A 17,039-nucleotide genomic window follows, 5' to 3' on the forward strand; every position below is an offset into this window, starting at 1 on the left:
CCAGACGCGCCGCCGCGTTCTGGATCATTTGTAGTGGTTTCACCACGCAAGCCGGCAGGCCCGTTAGGAGGGCGTTGCAGTAATCAAGGCGGGATCTCACCAAGGTTTGCACCAGCAGCTGGGTGGCATACTGGGTTAGGTACGGCCTGATTTTGCGGATGTTGAATAGCGCAAAGCGGCAGGACCTAGAGACAGAGGCAATGTGGTCCGTGAAAGTCAGTTGGTCATCAATAATGACCCCGAGGTTTCTTGCTGTTTTGGATGAAACAAGAGATAAGGAGTCAATATTGATGCTGATGTTGTGGTGGATGGCCTGTTTGGCTGGAAAGACCATCAGTTCCGTTTTTGCCAGGTTCAGCTGAAGGTGGTGATTTTTCATCCATGTGGATATATCAGCAAGACAGTCCGAGATCCGCACCGAGACAGTGGTGTCCTCAGGAAGGAAAGACAGAAACAGTTGAGTATCATCGGCATAGCAATGATAGGAAAAACCATGCGAGCGGATGATATGGCCCAGCGAAGTGGTGTAAATGGCAAAGAGAAGTGGTCCCATCACCGAGCCTTGGGGCACCCCAGTGGTGAGGCGGTGAGGTACAGACAGCTGACCTTGCCATGACACATTGAACGAGCGCCCAGTGAGGTATGATTCAAACCAGGAGTGCGCCTTGCCAGAAATGCCCATACTTGACAGTATGGACAGAAGGATGCGATGGTTGACTGTATCAAACGCAGCTGATAAGTCAAGCAGGACGAGAGCTGAGGATTGAGCTGCTGCTCTAGCTGTTTTCAAGGCCTCTGTCACAGACAACAGGGCTGTTTCGGTGGAGTGACCGCTTTTGAATCCAGACTGGTTTGGATCGAGGACAATTACGTTGCTGCTTATCATGTACTGTTATGATGTAATACGTTTTCTGGGCTCCACAGTGACTGCTGGTGGTGGGACTTGCCTCTAATGTAATGACACCCCTGGTAATGAGTGAATACGTCACTGGGGCTGTCAAGGCTATGGGTGGCCAACTGTCCTTTATCAGTGTTCAATTAAATGAGGCTCAGGACAGCTCTGAAAGGCTTAAGGCTTTACAAACACAATGCAATTAATCTGTCTCAGATATGTCGACATTAACACATATCTTGGCAGGGCTTAAAAAAAACAAAAAGATGTTTATTTTAAATGTCTTTAGAGACATAAGTGGCTGGTGCAAGGTCGTCAATGGTGTTCAAATTGAATTTGAAGAGAATTAGTAAATCAGCAGTAAATTAGCGATTGGAGTCAGTGTGTGTTATGCCTCATTGTAATTTTCCATGATGTATGATGCATGCCAACCTTGCCCTCTATTGATGCCCATGCCATCCTGTGTGTCAGTATTAGTGCTGCATTGCTTGACTGTAATAAATTAAATTCAATTCGATTTATAAAGTGCCAAAACAATATAATTGTCTCAAGGCGCTTTTCAGAGCCCAGTGCCTGGACCCCCTTAGAGCAAGCACAACGGCAGGGGCAAGGAAAAACTATGGCGTGATTTTAGTGTCAAAACTCACACACGCGAGGAAGCGTCTATTCACGAGCGTGAAATTCAACAACTGCGAGCGCAGAGACTGGCATACGCTAGGGTGACCAGACGTCCTCTTTTACCCGGACATGTCCTCTTTTCGAGACCTAAAAAATGCAGCAGGGATTCCAAAAACGTCCGGGATTTTGCCTCGTCGGATATTTGTGTTTCTCTGGGTCTTTCACAAACTAGTTATTACGTCCTTACAAGTTTTGGAAAGAGTATTTCCCTTACGTTCCACCTTCTTGCGCGAGCTCTGACTGTAGAGAGAACTGTCATTGGTCGACCGCCTTCCCAGTGTTGCCAGATATGATAATTATCCTCCAAATACGATCATTCTGGGCCTTTGATAAGATACGCCATTTCCAATCTGGCAACACTGAGCACCTTGCCGTCTCCACTAGTTGCATCATTTACAATAGTACATGACATCTGCATGTGAAAAAGATGTCAAAATTTAGTCGCGGGGGAGGGGGCGGAGTCATCTGCATGTGAAAAAGTTGTCCAAAAACCTCTTTTTCACAAACTCAAATCTGGTCACCCTAGCATACGCTCTCACGAATCCAGTTTTCACGAGAGCGTATGTCAGTCTCTGCGCTCGCAGTTGTTGAATTTCCTCTCGCGGCTGCTGAAATTGAGTGCGCAGACGAAATTCACACTTGCGAAAACCTGAAAGTTCCTCGAACAGACGTTTCCTCGCGTGTGTGAGTTTTGACACTAAAATGACGCCATAACAAACCTTAAGCACAACCGCGGCACATAAGGGGGGGACCCATCTGCTTGAGGTCGGCCGGGAAGACATAGGAAGGTGGGGGGGTCGTGTGGCAGGGTTGGAGGGGAAACAAAAAGTGGTAAATGTACGCAGCCTTCACAGGGTAAATGTACACAGCATACATGGGGTAGATGTACACAATATATATACAAACATCATAGGCTATGGTACATCCATGATACATACATAAACAGCTTAGTGGGTGTACAGTGTGCTCATGGGGTAAATGACTAACCAAGGTTAGTAAGTTGTTTATTATATGGCATTTTTCTCAAACAAACCGCTCTCAAACATCTTCTTTCGTCGCCATCTGTAATCGGCCGGGTCGCATTTGGTCTGTTACCTTTTCGGTAATCAACAGCTTCTGTTTGGCAGCCAAGACACTACTTGACCTTTCAAACTCCTTGTCTTTGAGGATGTTGTGTGGATATTCTCGCAGTGTTTGCACTTTCCTGCTCTTTCAGAAAATTCTCGATTTCCTCCTGACTGTTGTTGTTTTCATTTTCGTCATTTCCACCTCCAGTTGTAACTATTTCTTGTTCATCTGGATAGTAAAACTCACTATCACAGTGTTCGCTTGTGCTCATTTTGTAAAGAAAAAGAAATGGTAATTGTAAATACAAAAAAATTCCGTATTATGGGATATGTTTTCCCATAAAAAATAGAGCTGCCCTTTCCTGCTTTTATAGAGCTTGCTGTGACTTTGGTGGTAACTTCACCTTATGACCTTGCATGCATGTACAATTATGTGTGTTTGTGTTTATGTTTCACAGCGCCTGTGGTGGCCCCCACTCTGACTGTGGTCTCTAACTGGTCCAGCAGTGACTCCTGTAATGTGACTCTAAAGTGCACAGGACTCAATGTGTCTCTGATCTCCAGCTGTAACGGCACCTTCTGCTCTCAGGAGGGAGGAGACAGATTCCTCTCCATCTCTTTCAACCACACAATGGTGTCCTGTAACCATAGCAACCCTGCTAGCTGGAAGCAGGAGATCATTGCTCTTGAACCCCTCTGTCCGTTGTACAGAAGTAAGTCTGGGAACCTCTAAAGGTTTTAAATTAGGTGGTCAAACATTAATCATCTAGTTAACAATTCATGTGTTTCTTCAGGAAAACAAGAAAATGGAGATCATGATGAGGGATCAGCATCAAGTGGCACTGGCATTGGCATGAGTGTCATTGGCATTGTCATTGGCTGTGTCAGTGTCATTGGCTTTGTCATTGTTTATGTGCGGATGAGACGTAGAGAAGGTAAGGGACTATCTATGTGTGTCACACTCTGGCCCGGTCCCTCCTAATCCAGAGGCGGGTTTCTCCCTTCTCTTCTCTGCTGTCTGTCACGCTGTGCGGTGTGTGCTTTGCCTCTCCACTACGCCCCTCCATGTTCTGATCCTGGTTCCTTACACGCTCTGCTACCAGCACACCTGCGACTGATCCATTCATCAACCATAGTATGAGAACCTGCTGCCCTGGGATCAGTCTCCACAGAGTTATCGCCCCTCAGGAAGAGTCTGCACCTACAGGGCACAGGTTCTTGTGTGCCATGCCTTATTCTGCTACGCTGGTTTTTGGATTTTGGATCCAGTTTGGATCCTAGGCCACGATTGGATCTCAAACTCTGATCTTGCCTATGGACGGCAGTATTTTTCCTGATCTTTTTGCCCAACCTGTGAGAGCCTTCTCATGTTCTGTGTGTTTCTACCCTGTAAGTGATGTCACTACTGCCCAGTCAAGCGTGTCTGTCAAGAATCTGTGTTCTGTGGAGACACATGATAAAAAAAGAATAAAATGCATACGAGTTGTGTGCACACTAGCATCATAAAACTCAGACATTCGGATTCCTGAGGGATCGTTATCAAGTGTCATTGGCATTATCATAAGTGTCATTGGCATGAGTGTTAATAGTAATTAGTTTTATACTATAATTGAAGATTCAGTCTTAGGTTTGATCAGTCAGGATTCAGGTTTATTCTTGAAGAATGGCGGCCGACCACTGTGAGACAGAGACTTGAAGATCCATCCTCCCTCACAGGACTTCACCTCAGCATATCGGATTATCCCTTGAGGGACAGTCTGTTAAATACACTGATATTTAAGGGGTGTTACCGTCTATTCAAATGGGCCATGGGTGCAGGGCTCTTTGTCTCGACCGGGGGAGGGGAAGGTGAAAGTCTCTGTCTCACCTCACTCCTCAGGTCAACCCAAAAATACCCTCACCCAGGAATGTTTACATGCTAGTTAAATCCAAATAAAAGTAACAATTATAACTAGGTATAAGATCATTGAATTATTGACTATGGCATAGTCAATAATTCAATGATCTTATACCTAGTTATAATTGTTAACTATACCGGTCCCTTCAGTGTCATTGGCTGTATCATTGGCATGAGTGTCATTGGCTGTGTCATTGGCATGAGTGTCATTGGCTGTGTCATTGGCATGAGTGTCATTGGCTGTGTCATTGGCATTGTCATTGGCTGTGTCAGTGTCATTGGCTTCATTGTTTATCTGCGGAAGAAACATAGAGAAGGTAAGGACTGTCTATGTGTGTCACACTCTGGCCCGGTCCCTCCTAATCCAGAGCTGGGTTTCTCCCTTCTCTTCTCTGCTGTCTGTCACGCTGTGCCGTGCTGTGCTGTGCTGTGCTGTGCTGTGCTGTGCTGTGCCGTGCTGTGCCGTGCTGTGCTGTGTGCGCTTTGCCTCTCCGCTACACGTGTTCTGGTCCTGGTTCCTCGCACGCTCTGCCACCAGCAAACCTGGGACTGATCCATTCATTAACCATCATTCATCAGTTATTGCCCCTTCAGGTGGAGTCCTCACAGAGTTATTGCTCCTTCAGGTCACAGGCTGCTCTCGTGTGCCATGCCTTGTTCTGCTGTGCTACTTTTTCACACCTGAGCCTGATCCATTCATCAACCACACTTTAAGAACCTGCTGCCCTGGGATCAGTCTCTGCAGAGTTATTGCCCCTTCGGGCGGAGTTATTGCCCATTCAGGCAGAGTTATCGCCCCTTCTGGCAGAGTTATTGCCCCTTCAGGCGGAGTCCTCGTGAAGTTATCACCCTGTCAGGTCAGAGTGTAACATGCCTTGCCAAAAGGTGAACTGTTAACACAATGTGTTGGAAGATTGGAAGAGAAGAACGTGGAGAGTCCTGTGTGTGAAAGGGTGCGTGGAGGCCCGTTCCCAGAGGTGTAAAGTAACTAATTACTTTTACTCACGTTACTGTAATTGAGTAGTTTTTTTGTGTACTTTGTAATTTTTAAGTAGTTTTTTAAATCGGTAATTTTACTTTTACTTAAGTAGATTTTGACTGAAGTATTGTACTTCGCTACATTGGAAATTACATCCGTTACTGAGTAAAAAAAAAAACATAGTTCAAGGCAGGAATCGCGCACCACAATGCTCACTGCAGTGGTGGATGCTGCATAGAGTGGATGATGGAGTCGATGCAAGGCGCCAGTACGGTGCCGAGTCACGAGAGATAGATATGGAGGAAGATGATAGTGCGGACTACCAACAAGCTGCGGACCACCAACAAGCTGAAGCACCGAACTTTCCGCCAGTTGAAATTAAAGAAGATGAAGAAAACCCGTGGCACATCTCAGCAAGCAGTTTGCCTTCCAACGTAAAAGAGGCAACAGCTATATGCTGTGTAAACTGTGCCTAATCCGTCAGTCAGAACTTTCTGCTTATACAAATTCATCTTCAAATCTGCGCAAGCATGTGTTGGTAAGTACAGTATTTGTCCCTTTCCATTAGTAGTTCAGACAGCGTTTTTGTCATTTAGTTAGCTTTGCTCCATTAAGCAAAATATGCGTTTCATGGCACTAGTAGGTAGTAGCCTAATTTTGGCTAGCACTTGCAACCGACCTGAGTATGCTAACGTCGACAGCGGTCATCCAATAGACTAATAATACCATTCCTGTCTTCCATTCGTTTCAGGTCATAGAATTATTATGTTCAGTCTCTCATATTGTGTTAAAAACTGCAGATCAGTCATCAGCAATACACCACATAAACTGATATTAGGCTAATCATTTGGCTGCCTCCCATGCCTTGAAACAGAACAATGTGAATGCGCACACCATCGTTTCCTGCGTGTCGTTATCTGCAATTTATCACGATGTTTAGTCAGATATTGATAACGATAAGTGGTGGCTTTGCAACGTGCACGTCTTTCATGTTCATGCTAAGGGGTCCCGGTTAGCAAGAATTGAGGATTATGAATTGTGATGCATGTAGAAATAGAAAATAATGCTATAATTCTGTATACTGTAGGTCTGTCATCTCAAGTAGCTATTTATAGCTATTTCTGTGTTATGATGCACTCTTGAATCTTGATGGCAGCTCAATACTTAATTGTCAGAAATGTTGTTTGTCATTCTACAGGTCTAGTCTATGTCAGACAACACCTTGACCGGATGTTGGAGGCTGGAGCAAGTTGGACAACATTCATCAGATGAAGATGATTTATTTTCCTCAATGAAGTCCAGAAGGTCAGAAGGTACAGGGGAGTTAGAAGGGTACCTAGCCTGTGTCTCAGTCAATATGGATCTGCTGAACGCCTTTCAGAATATCAAAAAACTGTCCCTGAAATCCAATACTGGCCTACCTGCCTCGGCCGCCTGCGAGCGACTCTTCAGCTGTGCTGGATTGCTGTTCAATGCAAAGCTAGCCCGGATGAACTCTACTCATCTTATATCAGCTGCTGCTCAAACTCAACAAGAAGTTTGTAGACTAATGCTCTAAAGGTGGACACAAGTAAAGTAACCAAAGTTTAAGTGGGGCAGCGGTATTTTAACTTTTTATTTTAGCTGTCATGTCTTGACATGTCCTCCCAAAAGTTCTTAAATGTTGTGTTGACATGTTTAATGTTTGACATGTTTAATGTCATTGCACTTATATTTCTAAAGATTCTCCTTTAATAAAAAATAACTAGTTTTTGTATTGGATTTATGACCCCTTGTCATTTTTTGCACTATATAGGAGCGGCCCCCATCAAGTTGTGGAAAGTAACTAAGTAACTTTTACTTAAAGTACATTTTAAATGAACTACTTTTTACTTTTACTTGAGTAGATTTTTAGATGGGTAATTTTACTTGTACTTAAGTAAAATGTCATCAAAGTAATTGTACTTTTACTTGAGTACAACATTTCAGTACTTTTTACACCTCTGCCCGTTCCTCGTGTTGACCTGTCCACGCTGGCATCAATCCTTTCTGTCCATCCGTCTGGTCCAAACAAACGGCAAAGAAATCCTCCTCTGTCTCGGCAACTCAGCAAAGTCAGCAAAGTACTTGTGCAGTAAGGACGATGGTAACTGCTTCTGGCTCGAGCCCTATGAGTTAAAATGGTGCCCAGGCGACGCGTCACAAGGCAGGCTACTCACGTTGTTTAAAACTCAATAAATTGTCCAAAAACACAGTCACTCATATCATAGTTATCTGTCCGACAACTTAAATCAGTTCAAATCTCGTCCTGTAGCCTAGACATAATAACAGTGTAATTGTAAAGTTATGAACAGCGAGCTCAGACTAGCCGTCCACTCTCGTCCATCTTGTCTCTTCTCCTCTCATCAACCCTCCAGCTTCCGTTACCACAGGTTCTGGTTCAAAGGTCACATTAGCATAGCAACTAATACAGTTGCAGAAACTAAGTGTTCAAATGAAAATAAAGTAGAGGTCATTGAAAAATAAAATACATTTTGGCATAGTGTATTGAAACATTTTTTAAACATTTGTAAATATTTTTTACATAAAGAAAATAAAAGGTCAATATAGCACAGGGCTACATGTGGACAGATACTACAGACCTCTGCCCAACCTGTGAGCCTTCTCATGTTCTGTGTGTCTCTACCCTGTATGTGATGTCACTACTGCCCAGTCAAGCCTTGAGCAATTCTGTCAAGAATCCGTGTTCTGTGGAGAAATCTGTTACTGCCTGCTTCAAAGTCTCCTGTGTGAAAGAACACACATTCTTTCTTATTGAAACCTGTTTTATTTGTGTCTGCTTACGGCGCTCGAGCCGTAACATTGTGTGATGTGATCTATACGAATATTTATATATAATAATGTAATATCTACACATGTTTGTACCTTTCAGGTGGAGCACAAATAGACCACAACATAGAGGTAGGGGAACAAGTATGGGCACATGTACCAAATGAATTAGTCAAGATATTAAAATAAACCAAACTGATATGCAGACGAAACCCTGAGGTTTTCCATTTTCTTTTGTGTTTATGAAGAGTAATAATCATGCGGAACAAGGCACAAGTCTGGAAATGGTAAAGAAATATTTTTTGTTGCTCTGAGTCATCAGTTACTTCTTGTGCACATCAATATTGTAAATCACCTTCTACCTGTGTGTCTGTATAACTATTGTTTTTGTCTGTCTGTCTTTTTGTGTTCCGGTAGGATCCTCTTCAGCACTCAGGGGAAGGTGAACGTCCAGGACCTCTAGATGAAGCCCACGAAGAACCAACGAGCCAAGCCAAGGTCTAACATGTACCAAATGAATTAGTCAATATATTATAATAAACCAAACTGATATGCAGAAGAAACCCTGAGGTTTTTCCATGTTCTATATGTGTGTAGGAATGTTATGAAGAGTCAATCAATTATCATTTGGAACAAGTCAGCAGTCAGGAAATGGTAAAGAAATAATTGTTGCTTTGAGTTAAGTCATCAATTACTTTTTGTACACAGCAATATGGGTAATCACCATCTACCTGTGTGTCTGTATGACTATTGTTTTTGTCTGTCTGTCTTTTTGGGGTTAGGATTATGTTCAGCACTCAGGGGAAGGTGAACATTCAGGACTTCAAGATAACAGCCATGAAGAACCAACAAGCCCAGCTCTAATGTACACGAATGTTATGAAGAGTAAGAATCCTTCGGAACAAGGGAGCAGTCAGGAAATGGTAAAGAAATCATTTTCTCCAACACCTTTGCTGCTCTGAGTTTAGTCATCAGTTACTTTTTGTGCACAGCAATATGGGTAATCACCATCTACCTGTGTGTTAAACTATTGTTTTGTCTGTCTGTCTTTTCTGTAGGATCCTCTTCCGACCTCAGGGGGAGATAACACCTATGAAGAACCAACGTGCCAAGCCAAGGTCTAACATGCATTCACATTCATTCATTTCCAACATGCTTCAAGTCATTCATTACCGATGTCTAATTCTACAGTAATGTTCAAACAGGCATCTTCAACAGGCGACGTGAATAATGAGTAAGGTAAAAAAAACAGTCTTAAAGGTTTAATTGAGCTACAGTTCATAAGAACATAAAACAGTCTTAATACAGCAACAAAGTAAATAAAATAGATTGCAATAAAATAAAAAGATGAGATAAACATATAGTTCAAATAACTTGCATGCTTTATCAAACTTATCAAACATGAAGCAAAAGGCACAACTGAAACAAATAACAGCAACAAATCATGCTGCTAAGTGAACAAAACCTACATAAAAGGTTGTCTTATAAACAGAAATTATTCCAGGCTGCAACTTGAAACACGGAGGCTGGTTCCAAAAAAGTAGAAAACTAGCGATACCTAACAAGCAATAACGTTAGTGGCGTAGATCTGTCTGAGTATGATCTGTATGATTTCTTTTTTCTTGGTCACGGGTGCAAGGCAGATTTCGTGGGGCACTTCTAAAACTGCCCCATCTCCCAATGTACATTTTGGCCTGTGTCGCTCACGCTCATTGGTGTTTCCATAGCAACAGTCTTATGTTTGCAGCGCTGCCCCAGAAGGGGCAGGACAGCGGAGAGCAGGCAGCATTTCACAGAGCAAGCACAAACACAGAAACACACACAAATCAAATTACTCCAAAACAGCACTATAATGCTTGTGAGTCAAGTTTATTCACACACACATTCACAATTGAATCGCTCCTTTGCATATTAAATAAAATAAGATATAGTTTGCCACAAAGCACAGATGTATTGAGCTTTCTGCACCACAGGTTTAACTGAGCTACAGTTCATAAGAATATAGAACAGTCTTAAAGGTTTAACTGAGCTACAGTTCATAAGAATATAGAACAGTCTTAAAGGTTTAACTGAGCTACAGTTCATAAGAATATAGAACAGTCTTAAAGGTTTAACTGAGCTACAGCTCATAAGAATATAGAAAAGTCTTAAAGAACTGAGCTACAGCTCATAAGAATATAGAACAGTCTTAAAGGTTTAACTGAGCTACAGCTCATAAGAATATAGAAAAGTCTTAAAGAACTGAGCTACAGCTCATAAGGCGATCAGTCAATACATAGCAGTAAACCAGGCATTCCACATTCCACTATGGCTACATACATACATTTATGCACTCTGGCTACATACATACATTTATGCACTCTGGCTACATATATATACATTTATGCACAGAATCTGACAGAAATAAGTAATTTTTTTTGTGAGCATGTTTTTATATTTTTGTAAAAGTAGAAAAGAGGAGAAGCAAATGTAGTTTTTTAACTCCATACTGTGTTTACCATCCTTTGATGTAGGCCCTTTTGATTTGATCACACTAAGTGTCTGAAGACATACAACACACGTGTTGCACAATGTCAAACACAAACCATGATTGTATATTTAATTGAGACTCTTTGAAGAGTTTGACAGGTAGGGACTTTGATGTGATTTTCATTCAATTAGGAAGAATCCTCTTGACTGGTTTAATATCCAGAGCATCATCCAGAAAACATAACTAAAACTCAGCATGAAAGAAGTAGAATCTATTTTTCTTAAGAAAGCATGGGATTGTCATCAATGAGTGTTGTTCTTTTGTGAACATCTATGTGTGTGTTTTTGCCTTTCTACAGAGCAATGCAGCCGCAGACGCAGACGCAGACGCAGACGCAGACGCAGACGCAGAAGAAAGAACATGCTCCTGTGCCGCGTTCCTGTACTGACAATGACTAGCAAAAAATCTACTCCTCTTCAATAGAACATGCTCCTGTGCTGCATTACTGTCCTGACAATGACTATGACGCAGGGAAAGAGAACGTTACTCAAAGATGTACAAAAAAATAGCAGTTTCATCAGTGGTGTGCTGTCAGGGCAAGAAAGTCCAGCAGTACTTGTACAGCTAAATTTAAAAATAGACATGAATGTGAACGATACTGTTGCCGTAGCCCTGGAATCTAATCTAATCTAGGGTTACTGTTTGAATTAAGCTTTGCCCTTACTGCCCTCTTGTGGTTGTTGTGCTGGCCCGCAATACAGTTTTTCTCGATTGCTTTAGCACAATTTTGAAAACAGGGCCCAGTTTTCCAAAACACTACACACAATTACCACAACCACACATCCAATTAGCACAACACCTCAGATTCTTTGCAAAATGAAACACTCTTGTAAAAACTTTATACTAATTTATCAAGGTAATATACTGTGTGATTTATCTCAATAAGGTTTATAATATACTGTGGTATTTATCTCAATAATGTTTATAATATACTGTGGTGTTTATCTCAATAAGGTTTGTAATGTACTGTCTTATTTATCTCAATAAGGTTTATAATATACTGTGGTATTTATCTCAATAAGGTTTATAATATACTGTGTGATTTATCTCAAAAGGGTTTATAATATACTGTGGTGTTTATCTCAATAAGGTTTATAATGTACTGTCTGATTTATCTCAATAAGGTTTATAATATACTGTGTCATTTATCTCAATAAGGTTTATAATTTACTGTTGTTGTATGCTTTGCTTTTGGTTTGTTTATTGTTTGGTTTATTGTCTGAAGGAGTTCAAATGATGTGAATGTGAGTATGTGTTAACATGAAGGAGCTGTCATGGCAAAAAGTGACCGGGTGCCAAAAAGAGCCCGGGTGATGTAATATTGGCTTTCGAACGACTCTTGAGTGACAGTTGCTATACCAACGTTAGCATTACGTCACCCGGGCTCTTTTTGGAAGTCAGACAACCTCAATAACGCAATTTACCCCAGAGCATCTCGCATTATACTTCGCTACCTGAGACCAGCTTGCCTGTATTTTACCTGCAATAAACCAAGCAAAACAACCATGTGCTTGATGTTTGACTGTGTTAGGAAAGTTGTTGACTCACAACTTTGTTATAGTGTCAAAGTAAGTACATTTCAACCGGTTTCGCCGCTAGCATCTCGTTAGCGATTACTCCGTTAGCTGGGGCACATTATTTTGCTTAGTGTTTAGCTAGCAAGCTAGTATGAACTCTCCCAAGTCTTTCTAAATAGGCCTATATCAACAAATAATGGTAGATCTTAAATTATTTAAGATGTTAGCAAATGAACTGGCTGGCTTGCTAAAAAGGTAGATGAACAAGCACCGTACATTATTTAAGATGTTAGCAAATGAACTGGCTGGCTTGCTAAAAAGGTAGATGAACAAGCACCGTATAGTATTTAAGATGTTAGCAAATTAACTTGCTGGCTTGCTTAAAAGGTAGATGAACAAGCACCATATATTATTTAAGATGTTATTAAATTAACTGGCTAGCTTGCTTAAAAGGTATATGAACAAGCACCGTACCGTATATTACTTAAGACGAGCAAATTAACTGGCTGGCCTGCTAAAAAGGTAGATGAACAAGCACCGTATATTATTTAAGATGTTAGCAAATTAACTGGCTGGCTTGCTAAAACGGTAGATAAACAAGCACCGTATATCAGTATATTTTCTCCTTGTTATAAAAACGAATTTCTACTCTAAACAATTTCAATTGAAATGCAAATGATGATGTAAACGGCTAAAATGGAACACTTTATTTACCGGGTAAAAATTTGTTTAGCCACAATATATAGCGATTAAAAAAGTAGTATTGACTGCAAATGTTGATGTACAGGATACCGGCAGGTGTAGCTAAAACGGAATACTTAATAGTTTTAGGCACAATATTAAGTGACTAACAAGTAGCTGATGGCTTTCGAACGACTCTTGAGACTGACCAAAAAGTGCCCGGGTTACGTAGTGTCCGGGTTACGTAATGCAAGCGTTGGTATAGCAACTGTCACTCAAAAGTCGTTCGAAAGCCAATATTACATCACCCGGGCTCTTTTTGGCACCCGGTCACTTTTTGCCATGACAGAGCCAGTCTAACCAGAAGGCATAACAACCACTCAACACACAGAGGGAAATACTGCCACCATGTGGTCAGTAGAGTGTCATGTTTTGTATTTGTTCTTAGTCTTTCTGTTCATGGGGGTTGGGAGACAAATCAAAGAGTTTTGTCATGGACTGGTACAGGGGCTAGATGTGCCACTGAATGGATATTGATCACTTACAGACAGACACAGTATGGGTTATATAGTGGACTATGGATCTCTGAATGGGAACTTATGTGAAATATATTTTTAAGGTATTTTATCCAGTTATGGCTCTGTCAGGGCCGGCTTCGGGAATCGAACCCCGGCCGTTGGTTTTCCTGTCAAGTGACTAACTCACTGAGCAAGGGTAAGGTAGTAGGATCCAATTGCAGAATGTTGTTAAACTTGATTTCTTTATTTTTAAAGCGGTAGTTTCCGACAACGGAAATCCAAAAATACAAAAGATAATTCCAGACAGCGGTAATTTCCAAAAACACAGAAGAAACAAACAAACAAAAGACTAGGACTTACAAAAGACTTTCGACAAACCACAAGGCCGGTAAATGGCGACTGGAGACTGGAGACTAGGGACTAGGGAATTTGAGAACTCGAGATTAGGACAAAGGCAACAAGAAACCAGAAAACAAAACACCATATAACAATATCCAATGTCACCGCAAAGAACACAAAAAACAAACAGGTATTAGTACCCTGGCTAACTGATCATGTGACCAATTAGCCAGCAGGTGAACACGAAAATGGAGGGAAAGCAAAGACAGGAAATAAACAAGGAGCACATGTACACACACACACACACACACACACACACATATACACAAGCCAAGAGTCTTGTTTGGCGGCCTCTAGAGGCCAGGAGGTCGCAAATCATGACAGTAACCCCCGTCTTAGGGCTGGATTCCAGACGGCCCAAAGAGAACCGAAAAAGCCCACAAAGGGTGGGTGGAGGGGGTCATGGGCAAGGCAGGCAGAAGGCTGGACAGGGGCCAAGGGTCAGGGGGCCGGCCGGGTGGACAGCAAAACAGGGGCAGAAGCCGGGACAGAGTCTTTTGCGGCTGGGTGGATGGCTAGAATGAGGCGAAAGGTCTGGCGGGCGACTGGGAGCTTTGTTGGGGGCGAGGAGACTAAGACGCATCTCCTCGACCAGGCCCTGGAAGACATCGTCAGGGGACGAGGTTGGGGTTGCAGCACCAGCGGTGGCTGGGGTTGCCAGGTCAGCGACGGCTGCAGTGTTAATTTTGGCAGCTATTTTAGATTTATTCTTAGTCTTAGTCTTAAGACGAAATTGCATATTAGTTCTGTCACATTTAGTAATTTTAATCCTTGTTACTTTTAGTCTATTTTTCGTCGACGGAAACTCAGAACATTTTAATCTAGTTTTAGTCGACGAAAACTTTTAGTCTAGTTTTAGTCACTTTCAATAGTCCATCTTATAGCCACATCAAACTCCTTTCCTTCCCTTCTCAGGCCCGGGGACCCCCTGTGTTGTGTCTACAACTGCATAATAGTCTAACTTGCAGTACTTAAATTGTGGATACAATTAGTCTCTAAGATATATACAGATCTCTTAGTATATGCCTACAGCTAAATTCCAATTAATTCAATGTAAATAATAATTTTAAGGCAATAACAGTATTATCATTCAAATATAAGAGAATATCAAGTCTACATTTTGAAGATTCAAATGATGTGATGGCACAATACAACTACTCTCCCTACCTGGTCTTAGAGCTAAATCAACCACACATCCTTCATAAGAATTGCTGTGCAATCTGATAACCAACAGATTTAGCTAGATGGCTAGTTTATAGACAAGGATATGTAAATCAATCACATATTCATTTATTTGTTCTTGATTAATGTCATGCGTGGCCTGTCCTATAGTCCATTCTGAAATGAGTTAACTAGCTATCGATAGCTAATATAACTTAGCTATGCTACCGTATCGTTAGTTAACGTTAGCTAGCTAAAAGTTTTGGCGAACATTTGCCAAGGTTAACGGAAGGCTTCAATCGATAATTATTAGCTAGCTATCTAAGCTGACACCCTATACACTCGACTTCCCCTTTGAAGTTGACTTAACATTGGCTAATATATGCTAATAACTAGTTAACATTAGCTAGTTATCATTGACAGTTACTAGCTAATTTACCGTGGCATAAATTGCAGGGTTGTGTGCTTTCAGGTGCCTCTTGAGGTTTGTTGTGTTCTTCCCACCTATTTTGAGGCCACATGGTTTCTCTCCCGTTATTGCTGTGCATTGTGTTTTATTTTCTGTCAAGTTATAAGAGTGTCCAGATATCTATTCTTCTTTTTCTTCCAGTACCGAGTGCTTGAACTTGCCATCATATAACTTTTGTTAGGGCGTCACTTGCATGTCTGGGCATCTCAGGGAGTGGAGGAGGGATACAGGGCCTGGCGACATTCAACCAATGATATTAAGGATGTACTGCACTAGGCGCATGCAAGTTTAGAAAAAAATATTCATTACATTTGTAATTGTCCGTTAGTCCACCACTATGTTCTGCTTCCAGCTAGCAGGGTTGCTATGGTTACAGGAGACAGTGGCGTGGTTGAAAGAGATGGAGAGGAATCTGTCTCCTCCCTCCTGAGAGCAGAAGGTGCCGTTACAGCTGGAGATCAGAGACACATTGAGTCCTGTGCACTTTAGAGTCACATTACAGGAGTCACTGCTGGACCAGTTAGAGACTACAGTCAGAGAAGGGGCTGCTGTATGCTCTGTAAAAACACACACACACACACACACACACACACACACACACACACAAACACTCACCCTGAATGCAAATAGCTAATTCTTTATGCACCATGCCACATCATCCAGCACCATTGGGAAGATTGTTTTATTAGCTGGTTGACTTTATGTGACATTCAAACACAAGCCACATTCACTTAGGCTACAACTTTACATTTAAGCTTCCCAAAACTAGCAGGCTTGCCATGGTTAAACTTTATGTAGCCTAATATTTTCTAGCATTTTTTTTTAATTGCCGGATTGTAACATGAAACAATGACACCAGTGTGACAGTTATATTCTTTATTCATTTGATAAAAATGTTTTACATTTCTTATAAAGCTTATAGGGCTTTTAATAATAGCATATTAATATTTGTGCAGAGCTAGCTTGGTGATGTCTTTAAGGGGCATTCTTGTGTTGTTGTACGGTTGGGATATTGGAACTCTGGTCTCCAGACGGTTTAGCAGTGAATCAGCTGAACCCAAGCTTTTTATTACACAGCAATCACATTCAACTGAGCGCACAGCTGTGTGTGTGTGTGTGTGTGTGTGTGTGTGTGTGTGTGTGTGTGTGTGTGTGTGTGTATGAGAGAGAAAGAGTATGCACACTCATTTCATTTTGTGCAGTTTGTCTCTGATGTGGACAGTGATGACAGCAGTAACCATGACGATCAGACCTACAGACAGCAGCAGGGTCCTCAGCAGACATGGAGAGATTCCTGCAGGGGGCGCCAAATCAGCTGAAATGGCCCCAAAATAGGATTGTTAGTGGAGCGTAATATTGGTCATGTTCATGAATACATATCCTGTCACCGTAACATCAGCAATCTGTTAGTGTATGGGTGAATACTGACATGTGTGAAAATAC

At 41.7% G+C, this 17,039-nt stretch overlaps 1 protein-coding gene across 1 annotated transcript in view; it reads right to left on the bottom strand.

Moving 5' to 3' along the window:
* Window positions 1–17,039, bottom strand: part of LOC116219471 — a 33,555-nt gene that overhangs the window by 14,676 nt on the left and 1,840 nt on the right. The gene's annotated exons all lie outside the window — the stretch shown is intronic.

Source organism: Clupea harengus, chromosome 25 (genome assembly GCF_900700415.2).
Source record: "Clupea harengus chromosome 25, Ch_v2.0.2, whole genome shotgun sequence".
Taxonomy (NCBI): domain Eukaryota; kingdom Metazoa; phylum Chordata; class Actinopteri; order Clupeiformes; family Clupeidae; genus Clupea; species Clupea harengus.